We start from the raw sequence: 13811 nt of genomic DNA, 5'->3' as shown, positions 1-13811 counted from the left end.
AAGAATTATTCCTTGTCCTTTATTTGTTTTTGAAGCCATTATCCATGCCATTCCGAATTAGGTATTCGGCTTCAGGCACAACCCTAAATTATTACATTCAATATTTTATTTTTACATGCAACATAGATAAGGTCATATAAAGTAACAGCTCCATGCAATATTGTAATCCTAAAATTCACATCGTACTTGCAAACACTTTGTATGCATTATTTGTTAATGCATGCTGGAGTAGTCGATTGTTTCTGACAGTGCCAACTACTCTTTCCAAGCACTAGTACTGTGACAAGGAGTCAGAGGCGTTCGGATCCATGTGCAGAATTTTATTAAGAGAATGGTCATACAGGCAGAAATCAGGAATGGCGTCAGGTGTGTTAGGGATATCCAGAATCATTAACGGTAACAAGCAGAGGCGTCAGGTGTGTTAGGGATATCCAGAATCATTAACGGTAACAAGCAGAGATTGGGGCAGGCAGCAGAGAATCAGAGTCGGTTACACAATCCAAGATCAGACATGGGAAAAACAAACACAAAGGAAACCGCTCGGAAATGCTAGACAGGCTAAACAAGACTTCGCAATGAGTGAGAGTGATTGTGCTTTTTTTAATTGAGTGTAAATGAGGTGCAGGTGTGGCAAGGAAATTGGCTGATGAATGAGGTGCAGGTGTGGTAAGGTGATTGTGAAGCAGTGACTCATGGGGAATGTAGTTTGGGTGTGATGCTACAGTATGAGAGGTGCTAGTGTCCAAGTGACATCTGGTGGTTGATGGGTGGAATGGTCCTGAGTGGAGTGCCCTCTACTGAAGTTCATGGGCGTTTTCGCAAATAGACGTCAGTTTTGCCTCGCTGATGTGTTACATTTGATGGCTTCAGTCACGGAAAATGAAAGAAAAACACTATAGTTAAAATATATAAAATATTTAATATATTTAATATGTAATATTCACAGATGAAAGTTTGGTACTTATGAAGTTATATGCATTTCTTAGAACGAATTCAAGCAGGATAAATGTCAAGCTTGTGCCTGAACCTGTGATTATATTTTCTCTAAGCTACATGGAATTAAACCATATTTTATATTTGATACATTTAAAAGATGTGCAGTATTATTTATATTATATAAATTATGTGTTATATTATTCAAATAAATTTTGGTTTACTTTGCATCAGAGCATTAAAAGTGGTAGCCTATTCTTGCAGTTAACGCCGCGGCACCGTGGCGGTGGTAATACCCATTTAGGTTGTCCAACTACTGTAAGTCTACACAACAAAGACCAACAAAAGATCATATGAACTGAAAGTTTACTGACATAAATATGTTAGTTTACATTAAATTAATGAAGTAATGATCTGTAAAACATTACATAATGTTTTTAATGATTTATAAATTAAAGTTATTATAAAGTGTTATGTTTTTTAGTTTTTATATGAATTTTCATCATTTTAAAAGCTTAAATTTTTGTGGGTTGCCTGATGTTGCTGAAGATGAAACCTTCATTATGCATACAGTATTGTTCAAAATAATAGCAGTTCAATGTGACTAACCAGAATAATCAAGGTTTTTAGTATATTTTTTATTGCTACGTGGCAAACAAGTTACCAGTAGGTTCAGTAGATTGTCAGAAAACAAACAAGACCCAGCATTCATGATATGCACGCTCTTAAGGCTGTGCAATTGGGTAATTAGTTGAAAGGGGTGTGTTAAAAAAAATAGCAGTGTCTACCTTTGACTGTACAAACTCAAAACTATTTTGTACAAACATTTTTTTTTCTGGGATTTAGCAATCCTGTGAATCACTAAACTAATATTTAGTTGTATGACCACAGTTTTTTAAAACTGCTTGACATCTATGTGGCATGGAGTCAACCAACTTGTGGCACCTCTCAGCTGTTATTCCACTCCATGATTCTTTAACAACATTCCACAATTCATTCACATTTCTTGGTTTTGCTTCAGAAACAGCATTTTTGATATCACCCCACAAGTTCTCAATTGGATTAAGGTCTGGAGATTGGGCTGGCCACTCCATAACATTAATTTTGTTGGTTTGGAACCAAGACTTTGCCCGTTTACTAGTGTGTTTTGGGTCATTGTCTTGTTGAAACAACCATTTCAAGGGCATGTCCTCTTCAGCATAGGGCAACATGACCTCTTCAAGTATTTTAACATATGCAAACTGATCCATGATCCCTGGTATGCGATAAATAGGCCCAACACCATAGTAGGAGAAACATGCCCATATCATGATGCTTGCACCTCCATGCTTCACTGTCTTCACTGTGTACTGTGGCTTGAATTCAGAGTTTGGGGGTCGTCTCACAAACTGCCTGTGGCCCTTGGACCCAAAAAGAACAATTTTACTCTCATCAGTACACAAAATGTTCCTCCATTTCTCTTTAGGCCAGTTGATGTGTTCTTTGGCAAATTGTAACCTCTTCTGCACATGCCTTTTTTTTAACAGAGGGACTTTGCGGGGGATTCTTGAAAATAGATTAGCTTCACACAGACGTCTTCTAACTGTCACAGTACTTACAGGTAACTCCAGACTGTCTTTGATCATCCTGGAGGTGATCATTGGCTGAGCCTTTGCCATTCTGGTTATTCTTCTATCCATTTTGATGGTTGTCTTCCGTTTTCTTCCACGTCTCTCTGGTTTTGCTTTCCATTTTAAGGCATTGGAGATCATTTTAGCTGAACAGCCTATCATTTTTTGCACCTCTTTATAGGTTTTCCCCTCTCTAATCAACTTTTTAATCAAAGTACGCTGTTCTTCTGAACAATGTCTTGAACGACCCATTTTCCTCAGCTTTCAAATGCATGTTCAACAAGTGTTGGCTTCATCCTTAAATAGGGGCCACCTGATTCACACCTGTTTCTTCACAAAATTGATGACCTCAGTGATTGAATGCCACACTGCAATTTTTTTGAACACACCCCTTTCAACTAATTCAACTAATTGCCCAATTGCACAGCCTTAAGAGCGTGCATATCATGAATGCTGGGTCTCATTTGTTTTCTGAGAATCTACTGAACCTACTGGTAACTTGTTTGCCACGTAGCAATAAAAAAATATACGAAAAACCTTGATTATTCTGGTTAGTCACATTGTACTGCTATTATTTTGAACAATACTGTATATGGGATGTACCTGGGTTGTTAATGGTTGCAGGAATTTAAGTTCAGAGTTCATGGAACTACATACAAACTGGTTTCTCTCATAATTATACAGAATATTACAAAAAAATATATATGAACAGAGACAAGAGGAAATAATGTAGTCCACACCAGCATTTACAAATAATTTGGAAAAAATGTCAGTTTACTTGAGATGGGTATAAACGGAGGTCGGAGCCAGCTCCAAATGGGCGGGTTAGCTCCAAATGGGTGGGACTTCAGCTCCAAGTGGGCTGTACAAACCTCCAGAGTCTTTTGATTGGTTTATTTAATGTCATGGGGTTAATGCACGCTGCGAATCCCCACCCACCAAAAATAAATAAATAAATACAACGTCAACTTCCCAAGGCTTTTCATCATCAAGAAAGAGGTTGATGTTTTAGTCTTGACGTAGTTAAATCATGATTACAAGCTCATTGCATTCCAGTTTGAAAATGGGAGGACATTCATGTGCAGTTTTTACCTTCAAAACTCATATATACGATTATTCCGAGATCACGTTAAAACAGCATTAGCAGCACAGATAAATTACATCTTTATTGTGTCTGTTACCCTTTTGTGCTAAATATTTCTGCAATACATATTTAGGATTTACGCTGCAGATTATGGACACTGAAGACCATAAGCATATTGTGACTAACGTTACGTAAAATATGTAGGCCTATGTATTATAACTGCACTGATATTTAAGCGATCAACAACTATTAATAGATTTAGTACAGTGTTCCATAAGAATGAGTCTTAGTTAAAACTCCTAACTGATTATGCTTGACTTTAACAAAGCTGGTCATTGTTTCTGCTGTTATATTTTTAAAATGTTATCTATTTTTACGTGTAACGTTAATTCAAATAATGTAAGGCAATTGAAACATTTTGTTTAATTACCAAATTCATTTTTCAATAACAGTGGATGATATATGAAGATAACTGCAGTGTCCACTACCATGCATTACATATCAACAGTAGCCTATAAGGTGTAAAATTAATTTTGTCATTGTAGTAAACACCAACAAACAAAAACATTATGTGTAAACTTTGTGTTACAGAAAGTTCAAGTCTGGGTGGCCAGAAGTTACATTTCAATGACCTGGTTACCGCCTCTCTCTGCAAACCCAAAGGATCACTTTCCTGATTTTTTTGTTCTTTCACCCTTTTCTTGTTCTTTCTATGCATCAAGATGTGTAATTTATTGTGTCTGAAGAATTTTGACTAATGTGTGTGTGTGGGTGGGTCTTTGTGTGGATAAATTATGTTTATACTTTAAAGGTGGACATTTGCAACAGCACTTGTCCCTAAAATTGCTCCAGGGGTATGGTCAGAGACTGTCCTAAATGACAAATGTTGGAATTTAAATGACATTACATTCTGTGGACATCTCACTGTACTTTCATTAATGTTATCATTGTACTTTAGTTAATGTTAACTTGTCAACAGTGAATTATTTTAGGATGTCATTGGACTGAATGTTTAGTGACTAATGACACTTCATTCCAGTAAAAATATAATCCATAGCCTTGGAGTGAAGCAGCAGCAGCAAAGTGTTCCAATGCTGATAAAAATCAAGCAGGTTAAAACCTCAGGTTCCTTAAATATCTATTCTACCGGACAGTATAGGGTTGGACAGATTTTGTAATGGTTTTGAAGTCTGATGCTCACCAGGCCTTCATTTATTTGTTCGGAAATGCAGTAGAAACAGTCATATTGTAAATTGTAATAATATTTTAAAATAACTCTTTTCTATTTGAGGCAGCAGTGGATCTACCCCAATCATCATTAACGGGACCCCAGTGGAGAGAGTGAGCAGCTATGCAAATGCCCTGCAAAGAGTAGCTGAGCGCATCTCCAGAACATCTCTCCCCTCTCTGCAAGAAATCCACACCAGAAGATGTAAATCTAGGACTGTTAAGATCCTTAAAGACCTCACCCACCCTGGAAATCTGCTACAGTCAGGCAGACGCTTCTGCAGTCTGATGGCAAAAACAGAGAGGCTCAGGAGGAGTTTCTTCCCTCATGCTATCAGACTACTAAACATGGACATTAAACACACTGAACTTTATAGACTGGTTGTTTAGGGCTACCCAATAACTCTGCACACTGCACTTTTTTGACACAACCTAACTATGCAACTCCCCCTCACTGCACATTGTTTACATCTCTGCACATCATCTGTGTAGCAGTTTCTGTGTATCATCTCTACAAATCATCTGTATAGTAGTTTAATAGTTTAATATTGTGTATATTTCATTATTTGTATTTAATTATCTCCCCCCAAAAAAACTTTTTATTTTTTTCCTGTTGTTTCATTATTTGTATTTACATTTTCTCTTATTTTTTGCACAGCCTAAAAAGAGTATGCCAGACCTACATTTCACTGCTTTTTGCATGCCATATAACAAATAAAACTTGAATTTTTAATGGTGTGGAGTGTTACCTGTGATTGAGTTGGTGATAAAAAGGAGATGGAAAAAAGTGTCTTAAATTGGACTTTAGTACCATTAATATTTTCCTCTTAAGTCTTGGAATGCTTTTTTTTTTATTATTAATTCTCGTATTACTATTTAGATTTTTTTTCTTTTTTTAAATTAAATGTTTATTTGTCAAATTTACTTCCATGTGTGGCCTTGTGCAATGTTCTTTCACCTAGAGCCAAGGGGGTTGTAACAATCTAAACAATATAATTCTCCCTCAGATTTCAAACTTGCATTAAAGTAAAACATTAACATACAGTAAACATTTTATTGCTTTAAATTACTCATTCATTTTCTTGAAACTGATGTAATTATGAAATGAATATCATTTAATATACTTGAATGTTTGCAGTTTTCACAAAATTAAATAACAACCTCTTGTTAATAAAATGTAAACTACAATGAAAAATAATAAATCTGTTTTTCATTAGTATCGCTACTTTATGCCATCCTCATTCGCGCGCACCCCGGCAATGACGCAATTTGAAATTTCCGCGTAAACCCCACCCATTTGTAAAGTCCCGCCCACTAGCAGCAAAAGTTCCTCCCACTTGGAGGTCTCCGTGAAGTCCAGCCCACTTGCGGCAAAAGCTCCTCCCACTTGGAGGTCTCCGGGCTGCAGCAATACCTACTTGGTTTACTTTGTAGAATTGGAAGAGATGAATCTGTAGGCATCCAGCATCTGTCAGGTAATTATTTGTGCACTTTCTGTTCAAATTATCTATAACACCTCACTCACACCATTTAGGACATGGCACTACTGTGTATCTTTTCCTTTATTTGTCAGAATTGGTCAGCTAATATGTCGTTGAATTAACACTGAAGTATCTGTGCAACTACAGCAGTACAGTTACCTGAGAGTGAAAATTTATAAGAAACCAGATCAGTGTGAAAAGAAAAGAGAGAGAGAGAGAGTGTGTGTGTGTGCTGATGTTTGCCTGTCATTCTTCTGATTCTCATGTCTCTTCCGGAAAGAAAACAGGAAGCAGGTTTCAGTGGTTTTACGGAAGTGAAATAAATTTTAGGGCAACTTATTCAACACAAAGGTTCAGAGGAGGAAATATAAATATTGTTTTAGGTGAGTGTTTGAGTTTAGTTTAGTTATTTTTCATATATAAGTGTTATTTTATGATGTGTCATTGGTCAGTTTGAGTCTTTAATGCTGTGCTGAAGTAATTTGATGATTTTATTTAAAGTTCTTCATCTCGTGATCAAACAAGATCAAGTGTGTCTGTCAGTGAATCATGGAGAGTGGCTCATTCTGATATAGTTTTCACACCCTGTGATATCACTGTTTCTCTCAGTTTACTGTTTGTTAATGAGTCTGTGATTTCAGTATTTCTCAACATCATGTATCTGCAGACAGTTCTATAAGATATACTCATTTAATACAACAAGCAGCATTTCTACCTCAATAAAACTGTTTTACTTCTGTTCACACTGTACGTGTTGTACAACAGAATTATAGAAATATAAAACTCTCAATATTTAAAACCCCCTTTGCTAAAATGAAGTGCACATAAATGTATAAAGTTAGTTTGCTTTTAAATGTAGACCCATTAAAGGTTCACTTTCTAATTAAATTTTGATATGTTTTAGCTTATCTCAAGGGCATCCAAGATGTAGGTTTCTTTGTTTCCACAGTATTTCCCATTTTGATATTTTTAGGTCAAACCGTTCTTGTCTGTGTCTCACATAATGGATGTCTATGGTCACCACCTCAAAGAGCATGCACAAAGGAGTCCAAATTAAACAATTCCCCATCGTAAATACACATTGATGACCTAAGAGACGAAACAAGCTGTTTGTGTAAGAAAACGAACACTATTTACATCGATTTTTACCTCTTGTACACAGCCACGTCCAACTGATCTGAGGGCGCGAGTGCTTCCTGATGTGACGTGTGCGCGTTCTGGCTTAGTCTGCGCAAACGCGGAAAGTGCCGGAAGTTATCTCTCGTGCATGAACGTCACTCATTGTTTACTGTTTACCACACGATACGCCACCAATCTGCACTGTCTCTATATAATGCAGTAATTGTAATTAATATATTTGTTTATAATGCTCCCTATAATCGTTGCGATTAGAATAAACACAACACATTACTCACTCCATTGACAGCGTGCCATTGGGTCCCTCTGGCATTGGACGTCGCCTCCAAAATGATGCGTCTCAACAGCGTAGAAAACTCAGGATCTTAAGTCAGGCAGGTGTGTGATGCGATACTATCAATGTCCTCGGTGTCTGTTGATATATGGAAATCGTATTCCATTGCAATTTCCTATACGTCTATATATGTTTAGATCTTCACAGTGAAAGGTAACACTTCTGAAATCTCTGTGTAAACCATAGACAGTAAGTGTAAACAATGAGTGACGTACACGCATGAGAGACGTCACGCTTGGGCAGACTAAGCCAGAGCGCATGCGCACCCTCAGATCAGTTGGACGTGGTTGTGTACAAGAGGTAAAAACTATATATATAGTTTTCGTTTTCTTACACAAACTTGGTTTATGTCTTAGGTCATCAATGTGTACTTACGATGGGGAATTGTTTAATTTGGACTCCTCTGTGCATGCTCTTTGAGGTTGTGACCATAGACCTCCATTATATGAGTCACAGACAACGGTTTGACCTAAAAATATCAAAATGGGCACTACAAATAAACCTACATCTTGGATGCCCTTGAGGTAAGCTAAAACATATCAAAATTTGATTTGAAAGTGAACCATGCCTTTAAGTGTGAAGTTGGAAAACTAGGACTGAATAGCTGAAATTCACTATATTGAGCTGCTGTTGTTCACAATGAACATAAAACAGTTAAAGTGCATTTAAACTGCAGAACATCTACATGTGAGTAAAGTACACTAGTGTAGAGCTGCAGGTAATGTAGTAAACTTATCTTAGATTTCAGTTACACAAGAAAGAAAATGCCTCCTATTGATTCAGATCAGTGGTGTAGTCGGGGCCATATGCAAGTATACGCAGTATGCATACTTTTTTTTCCGGGCCATTTGCGTAGTACGACTTTTAGGGGTCAATATCTGTGTATACCCTCGGTTTACCCACTAGTTTTGCTTTGCAAGTCTGTAATCTACTATCATGTATCACTTCCCCTTTAATGGTGTACCATACAGTTGTGTGAAACTCGTGATTCTTTGTTGTAATGATCACCTCTGTCATTCTATAATGATGATTTGAGAAATCCAAGATATTTTTTTGTCCATATAGTAGAAATGAAAGTCATAAGCAAAATGGTTTGGTAACATTCTACAGAATATCCTTTGTGTTCCACAGAAGAAAGTAAGTCATACAGGCTTGCAGTCACTTGAAGGTGAGGAAAGGATGACAGAATCCATTAGTAGTAGGGCTAATTTTATTTTGGCATTCTAGCTCAAAATCATTGCTTTAGTGTCAAGTGCATTTCCATATGACAACAATGCATTTGCTTTGAATCTCAGTAATATTTATCATCATCTGTTTCTGTCCTGTTTTATTTATTAATTTATTTACTCCAGATGAAGGCCCTATAACCCAGCAGAACATTCATGGGCTAGAAACGTCCTGGGCCGAATTTGAACCCCAGTCCACCCCTGCTTACATGCTGAAAAACCCCACTGCAGGAAGTAGAATTCCCTTTCCCAAATAATACAATCAGTGAATAAAAGAATAAAATAAAACATCAAATTAAGATGAACATAAAAAAACCTTAATTTCAGATGCATCTCTGAAATGCTTTTCACTACAAATATAATTCCAAAGAAACATGTTGAAATTATAAAGAACTGTAATAATGCGTTGACAGATTGGCTTAAACAACCTGTAAGTCACACTGTAGACTAATTGAAAAATAATCTGTTATCAAATTTAGAGTGCATTACATTATTCATTTAGCTGACGCTTTTATCCAAAGCGACTTACAATTGCTATATATGTCAGAGGTCGCAACTAGGGGTTAAGTGTCTTTCTCAGGGACACATTGGTGTCTCACAGTGGATTCAAACCCGGGTCTCTCACACCAAAGGCATTTGCCATCAACATCCCAGTGCACTGTATTGATATTACTAATTTTTTTTTTGGTGGTGGTGGTGGTACAGGGGGTAATAGGGGTGGCTACTGGGTAAGAGTAAACCACTTTTCTGTAGGACTACACCACTGGTTCAGACTCAAGCTGCACAAACTCACAGACTCCTAGAAATGATCTCAAACACTCAACAGAGCTTCACTGTTTAACGCAAGAGTGTGGGATCCACATTCATGCTTCCTGCTGCCGACCAACTTTATGGAGATGCAGATTTCATTTTCCAACAGGACTTGGCACCTGCACACAGTGCCAAAGCTTCCAGTACCTGGTTTAAGGACCATGGTATCACTGTTCTTAACTGGCCAGCAAACTTGCCTGACCTTAACCCCATAGAAAATCTATGTGGTATTGTGAAGAGGAAGATGTGATATGCCAGACCCAAGAATGCAGAAGAGCTGAAGGCCACTATCAGAGCAACCTGGGCTCTCATAACACCTGAGCAGTGCCACAGACTGATCGACTCCACGCCGCATTGCTGCAGTAATTCAGACAAAAGGAGCTAAAACTAAGTATTGAGTGCTGTACATGTTCATACTTCTCATGTTCATACTTTTCAGTTGGCCAAGATTTCTAAAACTCCTTTCTCTGTATTGGTCTTAAGTAATGTTCAAGTTTTCTGAGATGATGAATTTGGGATTTTCCTTAGTTATCAGTTATAATCATCTAAATTAAAATAAATAAACATTTGAAATATATCAGTCTGTGTGTAATGAATGAATATAATATACAAGTTTCACTTTTTGAATGGAATAAGTGAAATAAATCTACTTTTTGATGGTATTCTAATTATATGACCAGCACCTGTAAATTGTAAGCTATTTGACGTTTTTAAAATTAGTGGATTTCTTTTTTTCAAGATTCAATGATTCAAAATAAAAACCAAAAATCTCTTGCGTGTCGCACCCAGCAGCATGAACACACAAAATCTTGCTCTCTGTAGGCTATGCATGCAGTGTAGATAGCAAAAAAAGTTATTTGAAACACATAAAAAAGATTTAAATAAGATAATATTGACAATGAACATTATATGACATTTAAAGATTTTGATGATTTGTCAAACAGGCTAAATCTCCACAATGTTCTCGTTGAGAATGCATTTTTTTTAAATGTTATTAGAATGGATTCATTTCTAAAATATTATGATACAGTAAATTTGAAACAGATCACAGCAGTAGACCTCGACAGTCTCATAGACATCAGCAATGTGGTAAACATCTGTGCCGGTATGCATATGATTTAATATGAAGCATATGTAGCATCCGTAATGCTTTATTAAGATTGAAAAGTGCAAAGAATGGAGATGAGTTGTTCACCATAATTAGAATAGACATAAGTTGGTTAAGCATAAGTTAAAGCTGCGGTAGGGAACTTTTGACGCTCTAGCGGTTAATAAACAGAACTGCTTGCATCTTGCGGAAGAACATCGTAGCCGGAACTACTTCTCTCTGTTTATGTCTATGAAGAATCACAAAGGTACTGGGTTACTCTGCCGCGGTGCCCCCGAAGCAATCTAAAATAGTCCGAATATAAACACTTATTATAGGTGCACCCTAGTGATTCAAGACAAGCTAAAAACACGGTTTGGAAAATGGATTCATGGTGTACTCGCTTATTATGTTCATTTTTCTACATTTTGAACACAAACAAAGTTACGGACCGCAGCTCTGATTGGTTGTTTTTTACCGGGAGCGCATGGCTTTCTGCAAATGGCAATAGGAGCACTGGGAGGAGCTTGATTTTTTCACAGATTATCTGTCTCATATTCTACTGTCAGGACATAATGACAGGTTTAATAAATATGTAAAAAATATTTTTTTACAAAAGTTCCCTACAGCACCTTTAATTGCATTAATAATTATTATATGTTAATAATTAATATATATTACAGCCGTGACAGCGCTGAAGAGTTCTGATCTCAAAAATCTAACCCTTATAAATAAAAAAATCAACACTGTTTGAGTTTATACAATTTTCAGCTGGGTCTCCATCTTTCTAAAAATAGTTCCTGTTGACATAAATAAAAAAATTGGGTAGCCTTTGATTTCTCATTTGAAAACTTAAAAATACAGTCGAATGAAAATGTAATTTTACCATAGGTGGACCCCTCATATATGGTGAATAAACAGCGATTTCCTTCAAATTTCTTTTAAAGCACATTAATGCAGACCTAAATGCACAACATAAAAAGGGTTTTGTTCTTTTGGTAAAACTTAATTTTTTCATGGTAAGGTTGACATTTGCATGGAATCACTCATATAGTCAATTTGTAGATTCTGTGGTCCAATTATTAATAAGACTAAAGACTTGTGTTGTGGGAGGTTTTGTTCATTTAAAGAGGTGGTCGACCAGCTACTTTCAAAGGCTTGATTGTGTTTATGGGGTGCACTGTAACTTGTGTTCAGGCTTTGTAAAAAAAAAAAAAAAAGATTTTTTCACATATTTTAGCTTTATTCTATATCACTTTTTCTTTTCTCCTAAAACGGTCTGTTGATTTCTTGGTTTTATGAAACCCCTCCCTCAGAAATACACAGTGGGCTTAGATTGGTTAGCTGGTCCAGTGTGTTGTGATTCGCTAACCACCTAGTGCACTGTGGACCTACAATGATCACTACTGACTGTATAACACCATTAGGCTAATGATACACAGGGCAATACTTGTTGGGCAAAGTTGCCATCAATGGGAAAGCAGTTGAGGCACAGGGCCCACGACTGATCTAAAATTCTCAATGAGTGAGAAAGTGCAGAAGCACCACTGCTCAAAAGAAGTTGCTTGGCTAAATTGCTCAATACGTTGCCCAATGTATCATCAGTCTTAGTAATGTCTTGTGTAGCAAAATATCTATCACCAGAACTAGGAGCCCATTATGAAGACTAACCATGGCTTTACTACATTGGCCAGATTAAACAGAACCATATTAAGCATGCTTGTATGGGGCGCCGTTTGTAAAGCAGCTCATGCTGAAAATAACAGCAACATTTTGTCACATTTAGCTTCAAACAATGTTTAAAAAACAGGTATTTTTGACGGTCACATTTTAGCACATTTACAACAATGTTTGTCAACTTAGAGATATTTGAGGTCATAACATTCAGTCAAAGTAAGACCTCTCATGGCTTGCTATTATGGCTACAGGTCATCATAAGTCCCGCACTTTTCATACAAGTGACACCAGCCTACTCTTTAAATACAGTTTCTCCAAACGTGTTTATTATTTTAAGTAGTCATTACACCGATAATCCATGTCCAAGAGTCAATTTCCACTGATGAGATGGTTTTTATTCTTTACTTATTTGACACAGTGCTTCTGGTTATCTGCATTTTGAATTTGCATTTCAGTTAAATATTTAGTTTCACCCGAAACATTTAGATTTAGACTTAACATTTAGATTTTACATTTAGATTTAGCATTTAGTGATCTGCTCCATCTTTCAGGACAAGCTTTTGGGTGAATCTGGTGTTCTATCCAATAATATTACCTATCAGATCATTATAAAGGGAAAACAAAATGCAACTTGTAAAATTAGGAAAAGAAAAGTGTGAGCCAAAAAAAGGTGATCTCTCTCTCTCTCTCTTTCTCTCTCTGCCGTTAGAAGCAGAGTGCGCAGACTCAGAGTTAATGCAAGGGCATGCACGGTAATAATGCTTGCACACTTGACACACTCATATTTCATATATTTCAAGTCAGCAACAAAATCTGAGGTGAACTGACACATGAATGTTTTCTATGATGCTCAAATTGCATTAAAAAGCACATTTTAGGTTGATACAGCTAGCACGCATGTGCAGTCTCGAGAGCGTGTCATGTTTCTATGGCAACCAGTGAGGGGAAAACACGCTTTGCATTTTCTCCCATTTTTATAATAATATAAATGAACCCTTTAATCTTAAAGTTTTAGTGATCAGATTCAGACTCGACGCAGAGCAGAGAGCACAGAGATCAGATGATAGCAAATAAATAACATCAGCGGCCATGGCATTGCATGAGCGATCGTTAAGTTATTATGCGAGTTAACTCGAGTAAGATTGTACATGTGCACAGTTGCATTTGTCATCCGTCACCGTGACATAAAGTGGACTTTTGAAGCT

At 36.7% G+C, this 13811-nt stretch overlaps 1 pseudogene; it reads left to right on the top strand.

Moving 5' to 3' along the window:
- The first annotated feature begins 6638 nt into the window (after positions 1-6638).
- The window catches only part of LOC113091487 (protein NLRC3-like), a 31641-nt pseudogene continuing 24468 nt past the window's right edge, over positions 6639-13811 (top strand).

This window comes from Carassius auratus, unplaced genomic scaffold, assembly GCF_003368295.1.
Source record: "Carassius auratus strain Wakin unplaced genomic scaffold, ASM336829v1 scaf_tig00214202, whole genome shotgun sequence".
Taxonomy (NCBI): domain Eukaryota; kingdom Metazoa; phylum Chordata; class Actinopteri; order Cypriniformes; family Cyprinidae; genus Carassius; species Carassius auratus.
This window is presented reverse-complemented; position numbering and strand designations above follow the sequence as displayed.